Consider the following 18,460-nt stretch of genomic DNA (forward strand, 5'->3'; position numbering starts at 1 on the left):
AAAATCGAGGAACGGTCTGGTCTCGTTTTGTTGCTTTATTTAAGTCACTTTTGTTTTGTTTTGGTTTGGTTTGGTCCGTTTGGATTGGAGAGAGAGTGAGAGGCTGAGAGTTTAAAAGAGAGAGTAGGGGTGGCGTGGCGACTGATGATTGGCTGTTGTTAGGCACAATCTCAGATATACCCAAACGAAATATTATATTACTACCTGCTGCATAGTTTATGAAAACATTAATTCATGAGATGTATTTATTATATGGTTTAACTACTAGGAGTACTTTCTGATTTTCAATATAACTTTAATAGTTTCGCCTTTATAGTCAAAAATCATTTTTTCGCTATTTTTTACCTAAAAGTTTGTGTAATTCATAGAGAAAATATCACCTATTGCATTAGAATATTTTGTTTTAAAAAAGTATTGTTTCTGGTAAACATTTCGTACATGAAAATATCTATATATATTTTTTATTTCATTTCGCTTTTATGCTATTATTTGTTTAAAAGAAAGTTTATGTTTATACTTACAAAGATCTAACACTAATATAATGCAAAGATGAAAGATGGAAAGATGAAAAGATGAATAAGATATAAGCCAAATGTAATATATAAGTTCAGTTTCATAAAAATAAGATATAAGCCATTGAATGCAAAGATGAAATTTTCAGGGGCGAGATTTGGAAATTGGTCTAAGAATAAACAAAGGAGAAGAACTGAAAATATGAACGTTATGCATGGTTGGGTTCCATGGCACGTGCTTTCAATATTAGAACATTTTCTTCAATTTGTAGCTCACAGTACTCAGTACTCACACATCTTTTTTTAATAAAGAAAAAAACATTAATTGTCCTTTTTAGGTGCTATATATTGTGGTTATCTTTTGCAATCTGGTTACATGTCGAATAATAATTAATGAATTATTGTTTTTGAAAACAGTCGTTGATTCAAACCAACGTACAGTTGGTTAAGTGACATGCACAGAAAAATAGATATTTTTCTGTTCAATGATGGATGCCTCAGTTAATTAATTGCCGACGGTTTTCATAAATTCACGGAACCACTCGGTAAAACCCGAATTTAGATTAATTTTGATTACATTATGATCATAAAATCACGAAAGTTTATATATCCCCTCTCACATATGTTTTTTAATATTCATCAAAATTTTCATGGTAAATTAAATATATACATAAAAAATTATGTACTTGCACACGCATTTATTGCTTTTAAATAAAAGGGGCAAAATAAAATCATTAGATGTGATCTAATTCTATAACACATCAAATATTTTCAAAAAAAAAAAAAATAATATTTTTTAAAACTTAAAAAATATATTTTACAATATTAATTAATAATATGTTGACTATTATGCTTTTCGTTTTTTGTTTGTTTAGTCCGTCTAAGTTCTCTTCTCTCTAAGGCATCAAACCTTCTGTCTCTCTCTCCAAATGAAAATGAAAAATTAAAGTAGCGAGGGGCGGCAGAAATCTGGGAGAAATATGTGATTTGGCGCGTTTAGAGAGAGAGGCGAGGATGTTTGGTGCCTTATATTGAAGAGAACTCAAGTGGACTAAAGAGACTGAATGACATAATAGTCAATATATTATTAATTAATATTGTAAAATAATTTTTAAAGTTCGAAAAAATATTATTAAATTATTTTTGGAGATATTTGATATGTTATAGAATTAGATTGGACAAATATGTAAGTTTGTACAATTTTTAAGAATAAATATGTAATTATTAATTTTGGAGGGATAAATACGTAATATTGAAGGGATACATGAAATTCCCCCTAAATAAAATGGTAAATATTATGTAAACTAATCCGTGACCTTTTGCCACGTGTTGTGTGTACTAATTTTTATTAATAAATGCGCCTCATATCATATCAAAAGTGACAAATATCCTCCAAATGCTACCTCCTTACCTAGTATTTGAGCATAAATTTGCTTGACTTATATTAATATAATATTTAATATATGTAAATAATTCGGTTGTAAGGAGATTATATTATATTGCATTCATCTCTTTAGTATTTTTAATCAATTCAACCACACTTTAAGTCATATAATTACTAAAAGGCATCTAAATATCTCCATTTTAATGTGCATATTCTTTGTTTGCATTAAACGAAAGAGAGATGTGGTTAGTTGATGGGGGCAAATAAAAGTGACGCAAGTGAATGAAAGAGAGATGTGGTTAGTTGATGGGGGCAAATAAAAGTGACGCAAGTGAATTTATCAGAATATCATGCTATAGTATGGTAAATATTTTTCTATTTTATTACAATAATATACTCTTGAGAATAGTAAAATAAGTAATTATTGGAGAAGGATCACTTGCAAGGGCGGATCCAATATTTTCATGAAAAAGGCAAAAAAATGATAAATTGGATTTAAATAGTTATTGAGGATTACATAAAAAATAATGCTCTAATTTGTAATTTGCAAAGATTTAAATAATGTTTATCGCGTCATAGCAGACTGACTAAAAAAACAACGCTATACTCAAATAGCGACGCTATAGCGCTGATAGCGCCATAACTTTTATGGTCCGAAAACGATATAGCGCGCTATTGATATATAGATCTAAATTATATACATATTTGATCTGATTTTTATCACGAAATAACACTAAATATCTTGTATTTTGAATATAAAAAGAATAGAATACATCTAAAATCAAGTTACTGCATTTGTTTGGTTTTAACTTCTAGGAAATGAAGAAAAACGAAGAAAAATATATAGTGCAGACGCACGGTTTGCGATACAGCTGTACTAAGTAGTTAGATGGATTTATGGATGCACGCCAATTTTAAAAAGGTATAATAAACTATGCATCAAAATTCGTGTAGACGCACGAATTTTGATGCGGCCAAAATCTGGTCGCACAGGAAAAGTCCGAGCCTAATGCAGATGCACTGTAGCAGCCAGTGCGGGTGGCCTGGCCGCACTGTAGCAGAACGCAAAACTGGAGCCTAAACTTAAAATAACCATAGATTTTGACTCGTAACTCCGTTTTGGGCATAAGACCACTTTTCAGAAAGCTAGTGAAAAGATCTACAACTTGAGAAGCATAGTGTAAATACACCTTGGTCACAGACAGCCTAAAAACCCATTTTCGATGCGTTTTTCTATTTTCGGAACTGCTGGCCACATTTCAAGGGACTAAAATTAGACATGCCAGTCTGAGAAACATGTAAAGATAGCACCCACTAACTCCACATTCTAGCCTCTAAATTGGGTATGGTATTCAGCTATAAAAGAGGGGGTTCATTCCCATTCAAGGCATCTCTTCGCAAAGATCAATCTTATCTCTCAAAATCTCTTCTCTACCAATACTTAGCGTAAAATTATGCAATTAAGGAAGCAATTCAAGGAGGAGGAAGAAGAAGATTTCAAGAAGAAGACAAGAATAAGGGTTTTTCATATAGAGAAGGGTGTAATATATTTCTTTATTTAATTTCTCTTTGTTTTATGCAAATCTTTGTAATGATTTTTTTGTCGAATTCTTGCATCTCCATGAGATGCTAGTTTTCCTCTCTAAGGGTTTTGGTCAATGGATGAACTTGTTTAATTTTATCTTATTCGGTTATTTGTTTTTATTATGATTGTTTTATGGGATTTGATTGTTAATTTCTGTGATTTATCATTTGTGTTGATTACATAGTTTAGTACTTGCAATCAAAGTAGTCCGGCTTTGAAATCTCTTTGTAATGCAAAGAATCCAAATAAGTTAGGATGAGAGAAGAGTATCAAATTATGAACACAAATATCTTAGAATTTGGATTAGAAGCGACTGTACTTTGATATCCATATTCGGAACTATAGAAATTAAGAGTTAGGGTTTGGTGATGAACGAAAGTGAAGTCAAACCCCTACTTAGGACACCTAGATTGACTAAGTATTGATATGCATTTTGTGTGCAAAAGATTGTTAAATATCCCTTTAGGATTGTGACAATACCTAAAATTCTAGGAACATTAACCCACCTTACCAAAATACTTGTATCAATAATTAGTTGAAATGAGCTAACAAGAGCTTAATGGGTCTAGATAGCTAGAGTAATGAACGACGGTGAAGTCTGAAACTATCTAGGCACGTTATTAATTCACAAAAGTGACCATTTTTAACACTTTAGGTTAGAAACCTCATCAAATCATACATGAATTCAAACAAAACCGAAAAGATAAAATTAGTAAGGGATTGTAGACCGAATGCTCTTAGATCTTCCAAATTCTTGAAAGCAACCAAGATTCTATTTTACTTTAATTGTTTCAAAACTTTTCCTCCGGGTATTGAATCCAAACTTTAGGAAGTTAGAACAAAATAACTCTCAATCAACCTTTACTTTCTTGCACAAATCTGAGACGAATCAATAGAGTGAAAGACTAGTATTTTCCGATTTCCCTGTGGATCGATACCCAAAGTACTACAATGATAGATTGTGCGCTTGCAACTAACATTTCTTTGAGTATTTAGGTTTATAAATCTAAAAGTCTGAAGAGTATAAAAACAAGCATAAAATTCTATACTTAAAATACACAACAGCTATTTAGAACCTTGGTAATTTGTAATGTTCGGACTTATAATTCTAATTACAAATAAAAATTCAAAGAATTTATTCTAATTTTTACCCTAGGTTTAACCCAAATTACATATTATAGTTTTAGAGAGAAAAAATTTCTAGGGAGAAACAAAGTTAGCCCGGACTTAAAGATATATTTTCATAAAATTTCAAAATCTAGAGCAACAATTGATTCTGGCTTCACTTTGATCCACCCCTGATCACTTGACAATTATTTTATCTTGATAATGTTTACGGTCATAATTTTTTTTTAATTCAAAATCTGTCATTAATTAGAGATTTGATCTATCATACCTATAAAAGATGATGACATTTGGAGAATGTTTTACCGTTCATCCAGCTAGTGATATGAATTTGTCAACAATTCCAAATTAATGGTTGAACTACCATACAATAGTTAAATTGCATTAAATTTGATTGGTACTCTACCATATATCCGAAAAATAAACTTGCAAATTTATTTTTAATTTTCGACCTTATTCTGATTAAATGTTTCTATAATAAAGGGGATATAATATCACCAACTAAATGTTTGAAAGTGATTTTTTTTTTTTTGCCCTTGTATTATGCATTACCCTGCTTGCTGGAATAATTGAGTGCTATTTCAAATCAATGTTAAATTTATTATATATGGCTACTCTAGAGCTACGATAGTAGGTAGATAATTTGTGGAGAATGCTTATTAAGAAGGTTACCATTACTATATATGACATAGGAAGGAAGCAAATCTACATGGAAAGAAAGAGAAACATGAGTACTCATTGCTAGGCAACATTTAATAGCAACACAAAAGACAAATTGCAACATATATATTAAGTGCTTCAATTCGTAGGGAAGCAAATTAAGTTTATGAACAATTGGTTTAATTAGGTTGTGCATTTTCTTTTCACCATTCCTCAACCGGCACAATATATACTTCAACTATGTAGTAGGGATGGCAACAAGCTGGCTCAGACCGAGTTAGACCCAGTTTGTAATCGGTTTGTAGGAGTCAAGCGAACTGGAATTAGGAGGCTGAACTAAAACTTTAGCATGTAATCAGTCCGAGCCAAGGCCGAGCTGGCTCGTAGTAGCCCGTGGACATTGTTAGAGCAGTAACCAAAAATAAATTAGATAATGATCGCAAAATACAACATAAAACTCACACAAATTCACACGAGCAGGCTACTTGGGGAGAGTTAGGTCCATCTCAAATTCGTCAATTTTGAACCGAGTTAGAGACAAACTAGTTCGGTAATAGTTTGATACCGTAATGATCAAGTTGTTACCGATTAAGCCACGGGTTGGTCCTAAGTGGACAACAAGTTCTGCTTCTAAAATTTCAATGTGCTTTCAACCTAGTTTTTTAAAATGCTCAGGGCTTAAATATTCAGAGCTACAATTTTATTTTGTTAGTCCTAACTATGCTTCAGAAAATTAAAATAGAAGCAGAGGAAAGGGAGGAAATATAGGAGTAAGGAGGTGAGCTCCATTTCAATTTTTTTTTCTTTTCTGGTTGAAAGGTCGTAGCAGTTGCATTGATTCAATGATTTACAAAGCAGCTATTACATAAGTTTCCTTTGTTTAAATTAAAAAACATTAAAATCTATACATTGAACTACTTGTACAATTATCTAATTTGCTATGTCAGAAAATAAAATATACGTGAAGTCAGAGAATGCGAATTGGTCTATTCGCGCCCGAGTTGTAAGGAGGTGGGCCTTCCGATTTTCTTCTCTGTAAATGTAGACACATCAATAATTTCTTCGAGTTGCATAGCTCGCGGACTACGCCGCATTGAGCCCTTCCTTAAGGACGAAGCTTCTTCTTCTTTCCAAATTCGACACTGCCTAGAGGAATTCATAGCCGAGACGCACTGAATCAAACCGGATTGGGATAGTCACCACTCAGAAAGGAGGAAGAAGAGGGTACTAAATCAAACCGAACCAGGACAGTCACCATTTAGCCGAGATGACACTAAATCAAAATCAGAACCAGAAAATGAATTAATCGGATCAGGACAATCACCACTCAGAGAAGAGGAAGAAGAAGAAAGAGAGAAGGAATAAGACAACTCATCATCAGCAACAACTAAAAAGCATATACCTTATTCACATATAGATATAATAGGTATTACAGGGTGGAATGAATTTACAAACCCTCAATCGAATCCAAAGAGTCGATACGAATGAACAAGACAACAAGCGACGAAAATCTTAACGAAACCATCCGCTCAATTGAGACCATACAAAATAAACCGAGCATACGGAGAGAAGGAAGAGGTGAAGGAGCGAAATGAAGCAACCGGCCACAAATCGACTCTTAAAACTCCGTGTTCGTTCTCACCTTCGAATCTCCTTTTTTTTCTCTACTGTGCGGAGCACCCTAGAAGCAGCGGAGTTTTCAAGAGTTTGTCAACTAATAGCTACATTTCAAATTGGAGGTAAAGCTTGTAAAAAATAGCATGTATTTTGTACCAGTCTTGTTTAAACATGTCATTGGACTTACATTTTTTAGTCCAGCCCAATCTTGCCTATTTTGTTCAAGCCCAGTCGGCCCGTTTCAATCTGTGCTATTTTGTTCAACTCCAGCGCTGCCCAATGTTGGCTGTTTTGTAAAGTAACAAGTTACTATGCATAATGGAACGATAGGAATGTGTGGCAATATATAAGCTCTACAAGTCCTTTTTCAGAAGAGAAATGACAATTCAAGCGCTCTGAATGAATGGTAACATTTTTCATTGCATAAATTGAAGGGAGAGAATCAGGTTACCTGACTAAATTTAAGTGAACCATATATGTTTTAAGTTTAGGTCCTTGATATTTGTTTGTTGCATCTTACATTAATAACTGAGAATTTGCTTTTACAAGCATAGAAATCAACAAGAAAATCATAACTTCTCCAACAAAACAAATGTCAATACCACTGGATTGCTAACAAAAGTTATAGAAAATAAAGTCAGAATGTTTTCTTGATCTATTTCCTGCACTAAACAAAAGACCAATTTCAGATTTTCTATTATATCATAGGAAATCATTCAACAAAGACAATTTCGGCAATCTTTGATAACCGTGGAAACCTCGCCAGCTTCTTCAAGAATGACCTCGTTTCTCTTCTAAAGCGAATTTCTCTCACAACCAGCTTCTCTAGAACAGGTGCAGAAGGAATTTTGCAAACTTTAGAATTGGCTTAGGACATCCAACAGAATAAGTTATCTTCACAATTTGAAGGCAGCTAAACATGTTAGATTCTATTCCTTCCACCTCCCAAAAAGATTGAACAAGTGATGATGAATCTAAATACTTCATCTCTGGAAGCTGGAAAAAGATAAATACAATGTGAAAATGTGATTAGTTAAGATAAAATTAATTGTACAAAACAATATAGTAGCAGATAGCCAATTAGAGATCGGTTTCTAGGACGCACCTTTAAAGATAGCACCTTTAAGTTGGGGGAACTTTTGAATAAAGAAAAAGCAGTTGCAACCACTGTTGTGTATATGTCATAGAAGTCGATATGAAGCTCTGTCAATTTGTAGAAACGTACCGGGAGCACCTCTGGTTGAGGCCCCTTGGTGAAAAACTAAAACAAGTCGAATAATAGATTATCATTAGCATGAAGGCATAATACAAGCAATAGAGAACCTAAACAAGTGTGAATTAATTACTTTTAAGGTAATTGATGGAAATTTTTCTCAAGTATGTATTTCTTACACTAAGAAAATTAGAGCATAGTTAAATTTCTTCAATCGCAGAAAGGTTACCAAGTACTCGCAAAATATCACAATGAAATTCTGAATTGACAGAATTCAATAAAATTTCAGAACGGAAACCACCATGATAAACCTTTGCAAAAAGTAACTTAGGGGTTTCCAAACAGAGATCCATAAAATACCCTGTGATACTCAGCCATTTGAGGTTCGGTGCACAGATGACACAATGACCAAAGATAGATATGTCAGATAGCTCCAAGATCTCAAGTAAAGGACAACTTGAAATGAGTTTTGCTACAACAATCCCGGTTAAACTAAATTGATCAAATTGATCGAATAGCCTTAAGGTGCGAAGAAACTTGAAGCCTAGGAAAGATGGAGGAACATTTATGGCGCCACAAACTATATGAACATGTTCTAATGCGAGACAAGAGAAGAAGCTAGAAGGAATCATGAATCTGTTATTAAAATCCCCCAGTTTTATATGAAGATTCTTGATTCCATTTCTGGACAAGATAAGCATCCATCGACCAATTGCCTCATGACACGCATGTCTACTGATGAGTTTAAATTGTACAATTGGACCGTGATGCACTAATAATACTTGGTCAACCAGCCTAATTAGCTCCGATTGTGCAGTCTTCTGTGAACACCAAATTTGGAATTGACATCCATGCATATTTCCATTTGGTTGATAGAATGCATGTCCTAACCGCCTCTTTAATTGGAAGTTTCACAAGAAGTTCCTCTTTGACATTTGGGGGCAAGTTGCTTATATAATCTTGTTCAAAAGTGAGATCAACACTAAGCTTTCGGGGCTGAAAAATATCCATCGTATATTGTCTTTTAGACCTAGACAAAGCATTGGTAAATTATTTAGCAATTATTAGAAAATAGCACAAGGATAAGATTGAAACTGGTTATTGGCAGAGAATAGCAGCAACTAATAAAGCAAGGAAGAAATCATTTGGTTTAGGTTATAGATGATCACTGGAAATGTTATGATCACTCATAATAGAAATGCAGGGAAAATGTGGAATGATTCGTTTACTAGTTCAGTAAAGCAACAAATAGTTATTGGATCATCAAAATAATTAATTTGCTCTTTATGATTAGTAGAAAAATTCCAACCATACTAGAGAGGTCATCATGTTAAAATAGCACAAGCATAAGATTGAAATTTGTTATTATTGGCAGAGATTGAATTAATTTGCCCTTTATGAGTAGTAAGAAAGTTCCAACCATACTAGAGAGGTGACATAGAGTCTAACTAGAAAATGGGTGGAAGTGTACGGTAATATTGCAAATAGACTACCTACAGTTCCACCCCTTTCTGGTTAAACTCTTAAGCTATGTTGCATAGATACGGGTACCGGTATCGTATTGGATACGATACGGATACGGCGATACGGCAATTTGCCACCATTAGAATAGGTAGGTAGATGTACTGTCCTGTACAAGTTATTTATTAATATTTCCAGTTAACAAAACATGTAAGCTAGGAATATCTCGGCATCCTCTGAAATAACTCAAATTCAGAGTTTGGATCCAGATCCATTTGAGTTCTGATGAGAATCCGGGTCAATCCGGGCAGAGGTAGAATGCACAGGCCCCTTTAATATTTGTGCTAAAGCTCAAAATTTGAGTTAACTCTAGTGAAATGAATTCATTCCCATCTCCCCGCTTTTTATTCTACTACCTAAACATAAACAATTCAAAGTTTCACAGAAATATTTAGTAAAAAAGCACCTTGAAATTCTCTTCGAGGGAAGCAGTTGACGTATCTGACCGGATCTGAACTGACTACTTTGGGAGGAATGCGGAAGAGAGAGACGAGGAGATGAAGTGAACTTAGCACTCCGTCTCCCTGCCTTCTCTTTCTCTACTGCTACAGTGTTGAGGGTTTTGGAGTGAGAAACCAAAAAGTTAAAGAAGGAATAGTATTCATACAAATGTGCCCTTGTCTTTGCAACATAATTACAAACTGGTCCCTTCTCTGATCCAGTACAAAGGAACTTGATAAATAAATTTCTGTAGGACCCACAAGGAAGAACAGGGAGAAATGCAAGGGGTACCCCAATACAATGTCAGATTTCTCAATTTAATATCGACCATTACCTGACTGAAAACTACTTTAAAAGGGGAACAGAAGAGGAGGTCTGAGGAACAACAAGGAAGGGCGAGTGGTTTCTGGCACGAAATTGCAATCACGGAGGCGATAATATGGAGCTGCAGCAATTACTGGTACCAAAATGAGTTGTTAGAGAACAAAAGGGAAAGTCACGAATAAGTCCCCTAAACTCTATGATATTCACAAGAAAGAACGGAGCCGGTCTTTTAATTATCTCCAATAGTTTTTATTTTAAGCTTTTTTTGTCTTTTTAGTTTTAAGGGAAAGTCAGCCCAGTGGTAGAAGTAAAAATCCGACATTTTTATTAATATCCAAAGAAAAAAAAATCGAATTCTACACCATACTTACAACATTTCAAAAAATATCGAAGTAGTTTTAATTCACGGTTTTAGACCTCAAAACAGCAAATTTAATTTATAATTTTAGCTCTCTCATAACCGCATAACAAATCTATGGATTATTAAAATCGGAAATTAAAATTGCGGTTTACATTTTTTTTCTTCATGAAACCGTGAATTAATTTCACTGTTTTTTTTAATTTAATAGTAACTATTATACTTTTTTTTATTTCATTATTAAAAGCATTTTATATATATTTTTAAAAATAGAGAAATATACAATGTAATTTAATTTATTAGAAAGACTACGAAAAATAATTAGGATCAACATTTTTCGGGTCGGATTTTTTGCGGCTAGGAGAAAAATTAAAATATTTATTTGTGTTATTCGAAAAAATAAAAAAATATTATGAATCTAAGTTATTGATTCCGATTCAATAGCCACTTCTTGATAAATTTTATGTTCCTTCTATTTTTGAAAAAAAAAATAATTCTTACAAAATTGTCAGATTAAATGATTGCTATCGAATATTTTATCAAAATTGGTTTTTAGTTATTGATTTCTATTGGTTTAATAAAAAACAAAAAAAATCAAGAATACCTAAAATATCAAAAAAAACTTCCGGTTTTTTCGGAATTGTGGATTTGTTCTGCGGCTTTGGAGGGGCTAAAACCGTGTATTTAATTTGCAGAAAATTAGTCTAATACCGTAAAATAAAATTACGGGTTGGATATTTTGCAAAATTTTGTTAAACAGGTCGTAGAATTTGTTTTTTTTTTGTGTGTTTTTTGTGTGTATATTAATAAAAATTTTGGTGTAAAAATCGTTTAATCGAAGTGGAAAGGTGAGGTTATGAAAACATGACGTGAAGGCAAAAGCAGGCAAACCAAAACCATCATAAGAGAACATCATGTACGTCAAGGAAGTTCACATTGTCTGCATTAACTCAAAAGAGCAATTTTGAGTGAACGTATTTTGATCGTCTGATTTTAAACGGAGTCAATTTGATTACAACTTATAATTCAAAGATCCTTTAATATTAGTTTGAATCTAATTCGTACGAATTTTAAAGAAGATTAGACAGTCAAGATGCAGAGAATACCAATTCACGCCGACGACCGCTATCATTAACTGACGCCTACGCATCTACAAGTAATAGCAACTAAATATCCTTCTGTACGCGCAGGATTTATGACGTGTGAGGGATTATTCAAACTTTATTTTAAATTCTTCGAGATACATAAATTTTCTCACAAGTTAATTTAGGCCGTCAAAATTTATTTATTTACTTGAACGTGACATGATCATATATACTTTCAAAATTTTCAGATTCCAGTTTTACAGTCTGAAAGTTTGTTTTACAATTGCTTGATAACACATGTCAGGCTGCGGTCAGTCCAATATTGCCTATTTTGATCAAGCCCGGTCAGCCCGTCTCAATCTGGGCTATTTAGTTCAGACAATATAATTCATCAAGCGGTCTCAATGAATAATGGAACGATAGAAATGTGTGATAATATATAAGCTCTACAAGTCTTTTTTAGAAGAGAAATGATAATTCAAGCGCTAGCTCTGAAATCCGAATGATTGGTAATTTCTTTCATTGCATAAATTGAAGGGAGAGATCGAATCGGGTTACGTGATTAAATTTACGTTGACCATATATGTTTATCTCTTTAATATTTGTTTGTTGCATCTTATATTAATAACAAAGAATTTTCTTTTGCAGGCATAGAATTTGCTTTTGGTTAATGACAATTACCAATCCTGTTAATTTAGTTTATTCCTCAAAATTATATATGATATGATGCATGCTGTCATCATGATTAACTTTCAATAGCACCCCATCACTTTACCATTAAATGTATAACAAGTCTTAACGCCTAAGGTCATGTTTGGTTGTGGAGTAAATTTTAACCGGATTAAATTTCTTACTCCAAGCTAAACCGAAGTAAGTTAATCATGTTTGGTAGAGTAAGCTAAACCACCTCTCTAGGTAGTGTAAGTTACTCCGGTTTAACTCAAATCTTACTCCATCTTAAACCACCTATGTTACTCCTCGTTTGGCTCCTTAAGCGTGGAGTAAGGACTTTACTCCACCTCTTACTCCACAACCAAATATGGCCTAAGTGTACCAACATGCCCATTTTAATTTCTGTGTTATATATTGGGCTTGGAAATAATTACCTAAGATGAACATATATAAACACATTTAGTTCTTTCAAGCATTTGATGGCGGCAAATAAACACTTTTAGTTCTTTATAATGGGTACGTTTGGATAGAAGTTAGAATAGCTATAGAATAATGAAATTTAAGAATAGCAAATGAGAATAGAAAATAAATTGTGATTTTCATATTAGTATAAAAATGGTGCTATTCGGATTAATAAAAATATTGTTTAGATTGTAAATTTCGAATAGTGAATAGTTGTAACTGATAAAGAATAATATTAATTAACAAGGTGCTAATTAAGAGGAAAGATAAGCAAGTGAGATCTCAAATGAATTCTCACGATGTGGAGATAACAGAAGTGGTGTCAATTTTATAATTTTAGAACTATATTAGCAGAAATCCGAGAAGGAAACATTTTTTTCTCTCTTCACACTTTTAAATAGTAGCTATTCCAACATTTATAAGGAATAAAAAATAACAGCTATTCTAACTATTCCGAATAACAAAAATGTTGTTTGAATGCACATTGCTATTCCAAATAGTCCCTATTCTAGAATAATCCTCTATTCTAGCTATTCTCATTTCATTCAAACATCCCTTAGGGTTTAGGCCTAACTCTACCAACATGCCCATTTCTTTAAAGCATTTGTTCAATTCTGTAGTTTATTTATTCTTTTGTACATCGATTTGATAGTATCTTTTGAATTTAATTTAATGACCAATCCTGTTATATTTTTGGTTAATGAATAATGACAATAGCACCTCATGACTTCTCCATTATATGCAGTGTTATAAAATGCAGTTTTGTTCATGTATGCGGAAAGCCACGGCATACCGCATATGTAGTATGCGGCTACATATACAGATTTGCATACGGAAATACATATGCAGTTTCACTATGCTTTGTTAAAGAAATATAGATAAAATAAAACTAATTTGTATCTAAAGACTTGTTTAATCTAGTAGTTTGTGTTCTTTATCATATTATAAAGAAAAAATTGATTATTTGTCACTCCAAAATTTTAAAATTTGAAAAATGCCATCCTAAAATTAAAAATTATTCTAATACTACTCTAAACTTTGTTAATTTTTAATTTTGTCACTATAAATAATCAATAACTAAAATACCCTCTCATCCTCTTGCTCTCCTTCCCATTTCTATTTCTGTGTCCTTTTGTTACACAGGGGCCCCTGAAAAGTAAACTTTGCTCGTTTTTTTAAGATTTGAGTAAACTCGCTCGTAGCATAACACACACTGGATCCACATTATGCCATTTCCTTGAGGAAAATGACAGCTTTAATATCTGCCTCTCCCGTTTTGACAACTTTACATCAGGCCACGAATCCAACTATGGAAGCATTGTTTAAATCAGTTCCAGTTGTCTTCTATATGTTGACTCAGAGCTGCTCAAGAGAAGTATAAATCATTAATTCAGTGTAGATTCGAATCAACAAATCAGTGCCCGTGTAACAAAAGGACACAGAAATAGAAATGAGATGGAGAGGAAGAGGATGGAAGGATATTTTAGTCATTAATTATGTAGAGTGGCAAAATTAAAAATTAACTAAGTTTAGAGTGACATTTTTTAAATTTTAAGATTTTGGAGTGACAAATAACAAATTTTCCCTATTATAAATGTTATAGATTCTAATCTTCTCCAATGCAAAATAATTTTTAGACTTTTTTCAAGTCCGCATGAACTGTATATGTGCCAGTGTATTCAAAATTACATGAACTTGACTGCATGATATTTTGTATACGGAAGACCACTGCATAAGCATATGCAGATCATGCGGCCGCATTTTACAACATGATTATTATATAATAAATCTTACGCTCAACTTTTTCCGGCCCAATTAAAAATTGGGCTAAGGCCTACATTACCAACATGCTCAGTTTTCTGTTGTTTTGTTGGGCATGGAAATCAACGAAGATGAATATATAAACATTTTTAGTTCTCTGAATATATTGGACATAAATTAATACAAATATACGCATACATTTTATGGCGACAACTAATAAATGCAAATTACGAATTTAGTCAAAAGACAGAAAAAGTCAAAGACTCTCAAACAGATTTTGCAAGGGAATATATTATATGTATTATTACACAAAGGAAAAAAAGTTGCAATAAATTATAGAAGTTGATATATGTATGTATGGGCCATGAGCCAAATTACCAACTGTAAAGTAAAATTGAAGGTTTAACCAAAGCAAATTTCAGTTAAATAGAACCGACAACAATTTCTATATATAGATCCAAAAAAGGAGAACATATATTGGAGTTTTCACAGAAAAAAGAAGAATAAAATAAAATTCTTCAGTGTTTAAAATTGTTTAGAAAAAGAATATATAAGATTTTGAGTAAAAACTCAAAATTGACAACTGAATTGAACTTATATATACACAATTAAATATAAAAGTTACATATCATTATATATCCTGTTATAATCATTTAAGTTCCAATGACCATCAGCTCCCTTCACCATATCTCTATTCTGATTTATCCACCAAGCTACAGGCACTGGATACTTATCCTTCAAAGAATCACATCTCTTATTAACAAGAGCTATATCTCTCTCCACCTCAAGTTTAAATCCTTCTTTCTGTACACCAGCAACACCATGCAAATAGTTCTCTAAATTGTGCCATACAATTGCATTTCCCGGACTCTTCACGTATGGCGATTTACTTACATCAATTGTCAGTTCAACCCCTACATCACAGTATGAAATAGGAGGTGGACATTTAGGAACTCTATCCAAGGCGTTACAAATTCGTAGGAGTTTTAAGTTTGGCATTTGGGTATACATATTCTTGAAATCTGAATTCCCGACCCGAGGGCTAGCGAAGGCGATGGCTGTGACCGGACAAGTGTCGGAAGGAGAGTGGTTGGATCGGTTAAGGTGATTTGATATGATATCGATGGAATTTAGCGTGGCGAGAGCTGCACCTAAGCTGTGGCCAGTTACAGTTATGCTTGTTTCCTCCCCACTGTATTTATCAGTTAGCCTTCCAATCTCTGTCAAAACCTAATAGAAAGTAGTTTAAAGAATGAAATGTCATAGCTAACTAATGTCTACTGAAAATGACCAATATTGTTTTCCTATATTGTTCAAACAAATAAACTATATTAGTATTATACACTTGTATCAAACAAATAAAATTTGTACTGAAAATGACCTATATTGTTCACCAGAAAATCGACTAATTACTTGAACAGATCGCTTGTGTATGAAAAGAAGTAAGAAGCAACTAAGCAAATAATAATAAAAAAATTTAATTAATTACCTGTTCTCTAGCACTTTGCTTATTGAAGCGGGAACTGGGATTATCTGATGTATAGATCGATAAGAAACCCCCATGCACCAGTGGTTCATTATGATCGATTGCTCGACCAAGCAGCGTAGAAGCAGATACCAACGTGATATCCATATCGTTCACCCAATCTGACACTTCTAGGGTTCCCCTCCAAGCAACCACGATATCCCTTCGCCCGAGCAATGCCTTGCCCTCATCAGTTGCCACCGCTACATACCCGATCCAATTTGACACCTTGCTCCAGCTATTACCTGATCTGTTATTCACCATGAATGCGTCGGGAACGTTTATGCTTGATGTAGCATACAAGTACTTCGTCACCTCATATTCACTAGACACAGATACATGTACCTTTTCTAACAGCTCCGAGTGGCTGTACCTGTTATTCAAAACCAACTTAATATGGGACAATATTAAGTTTCTTGTTGTAAACTTGTTATTTATTATGAGAAAAAAGGGGTCAAGCTTTGAAGCAAATGCATAACAAAAATTAATTGTAAATCAATGTAAATGAAAGACCTAAATTTGCCTTAGGTCAATATATAGTTAGATATTGTACCTAGGTGCACCGAGATTAGGTGATCGCTTCTCCCGATTGAAACCATCATAGGCCGCTTGCGCCATCTCTCCATAGTTTATTATACTTCGGCGAAGATCTATGTCTAGTGGATCCAACATATTTTTCCAGTTGCTATAGCCATTGATCTTCTTCCACCTTTTAGCTATATTCCCAAAAAGGTTTCCAGACATGATATGAAGTTTTGTGCTGAAATCCAGGGTTTGCTCTTTCCTTTATCATTCTTTCAATACATAGTGACGTTTGATTATTTGATTAATTAACAAATGCATCTCTATTTCTATTGATTTCAGTTTATGCTTTTAAGATTCTTTTAAGATTTCAGTGTATTATATTTTATTAGTCCTTGCTTTGCTTTTCCAACTTGCCAAACTAGTACTTTAATCACACTCAATATCAAGTTGGTCTTTAATTAATATTTTTTGTTTGTTTGTTTGTATTGTCCAATTCTACATCACTTAAACTATACATCATTACCTTCAAAGATTTCATTTTTTAATTGACACTTTAGTTATCTATTTTTTTCAATCTATTACTTGTAAGTAGTAAGTTCATATTTGGGAACAAATAATTAATCCTTATTAAATATGTTACATTTACGGCATGGTCCTTTAAATTTGGTGATTGCCTTGATTTTCCAATCATTTAAATTATTTTTAGTTTTCAGAACTAACATATCTTAATTGACAAATATATATTCAATTTTAATTATTTCTATTTTTTAAATTTTACATATGGATTTATTTGTGATATTATTAATCTGTGGGTTCATTTGAAGATTTGTATTTTTGTAACGTGCCTTCTACTACCTATCGAATTAATTATTCTGAAAAAAAAAATTAATGAAGAGGCGCTAGAGTAATTAATTTGGACATATATATGTAATTTCTCTTAATTTAGACTCTTCAATTCTTTATTTAATTTCTAGTGTCATGTCCTCCGTGTTTCATTGCTTAATTTCTGATTGGGGAAAACTATGAAAATAAAAAAGAAGGCAATGCCTTTCTTTTTTCCACTCTCTCACATTAACTTGATTCATTGATCAGAATTCTAAAGTGCTTATTATATTGTCAATTTATTGAATTCCAGTAAAATGCTCAAAATTAATAGAGATAAATTAGAATTCTTAATTGATTAATTAGAATGCTCATCAACATATAACACTACAAGAATGAGATAGTATCCGCGATAGTACGTAAAAAGCAAGGGTATGCCGATAGAAAAGTGTTTTTACTATTAGCGACGGGAGTATCCGTGAGGGAATACCGACAATATCTATCGCGGATACTGTCTATTAGGGTTGATAAGATAATAGTCTGAATTATGACTAATTAGAAGTTTCAATTTATGAAGTAATTATTTGGTATATACAAGGTAGCTAGAACTCAAAATGGCCATGTTGGTCTCAATAATTGCTGCCAAGCGTTGTTAACGTTCTACCTTCTATTTAATTAAGTTGCTTCTTCCAGTATTCAAGGACGACTCAACTATGATTGAACATCAAAGCAAGCCCTTGCAATTTAAGAAACATAATCAACTTGCTTCATTCAAGTGATAGCGCGCGAGCTGGTCTCTCTCTCTCTCCTTTCCATTTGTTCTCGTTAGTTCACTGAATTCGGTTAAAAAGAGAGCCTGATCTTGGGT

At 33.0% G+C, this 18,460-nt stretch overlaps 1 long non-coding RNA gene and 1 pseudogene across 2 annotated transcripts; both read right to left on the reverse strand.

The window, feature by feature from the left end:
• Positions 1–7,375: 7,375 nt before the first annotated feature.
• On the reverse strand, positions 7,376–10,168 carry LOC144548577 (uncharacterized). The gene is made up of 4 exons (XR_013509392.1): positions 10,024–10,168; positions 8,276–9,126; positions 7,989–8,144; positions 7,376–7,879 (listed from the first exon to the last, which is right to left on the reverse strand). It is a non-coding gene; the product is annotated as an uncharacterized LOC144548577 (long non-coding RNA).
• A 5,081-nt stretch (positions 10,169–15,249) lies between these two features.
• On the reverse strand, positions 15,250–16,989 carry LOC144548379 (phospholipase A1-II 1 pseudogene; annotated as a pseudogene). Its single transcript, XR_013509343.1, has 3 exons — positions 16,799–16,989; positions 16,210–16,618; positions 15,250–15,950 (listed from the first exon to the last, which is right to left on the reverse strand). The product of XR_013509343.1 is annotated as a phospholipase A1-II 1 pseudogene (transcript).
• Between the last annotated feature and the right edge of the window lie 1,471 nt (positions 16,990–18,460).

Source organism: Carex rostrata, chromosome 33 (assembly GCF_964058835.1).
Source record: "Carex rostrata chromosome 33, lpCarRost1.2, whole genome shotgun sequence".
Lineage (NCBI taxonomy): Eukaryota > Viridiplantae > Streptophyta > Magnoliopsida > Poales > Cyperaceae > Carex > Carex rostrata.